Here is a 676-nt window from a genome sequence, read left to right on the forward strand (position 1 = left end):
AACTGAAGTGTTCATTACCCATTCTAGATAATTATCTCCAGAGAGATTTAGGGCAGCATAATCCGAAGGCTCAAATTTCGACATCTGAAACATATTATTAATCAGTTCAAGATGCAACCGAGTCAATAAAATCAATGCATACGGTTTCACAAGTCTCTCGACCAAACAATTAACTACTCGACTATGGTACGAGAAAACAAGTATGCGAGGTCTATATGATACTTTAGGCCACACTGTCTTATAAAATTGTGATGCAACAACCCTAGAGGTCGGATTTTATTTCTGAATGCAATCAAAGCATCAATCATAACAACAATCATATTCAGACCGATTTTTAATCAATGTGAGACCAGGTCAATAATTCTTATGTTTTACTTTTCTTAAAACATTTAGTATGATCAAGCAATCAGAATAATAATGCAAGTATCATCAGATCATATTAGGGTTTCAAGGCCCATTTTTCGGTTTGATTTTATCAATATCAAGCTACAAAAGAATTAAATCAGATCAATCAGTCATAGCAATTCTCTAGCAATCCTAACAGTAAAAAGAAATTTTCCAGCAAGTAGAAAAAGAAATTTCAGGAAAAAAGAACTTTTCTACATTTAGCAAAAAAGAAATTCACAATTCTGGACAGATTATGGTTTTAATCAAAACTAGCAATTTTCCTAATCAG

Source organism: Brassica oleracea, chromosome C7, assembly GCF_000695525.1.
Source record: "Brassica oleracea var. oleracea cultivar TO1000 chromosome C7, BOL, whole genome shotgun sequence".
Lineage (NCBI taxonomy): Eukaryota > Viridiplantae > Streptophyta > Magnoliopsida > Brassicales > Brassicaceae > Brassica > Brassica oleracea.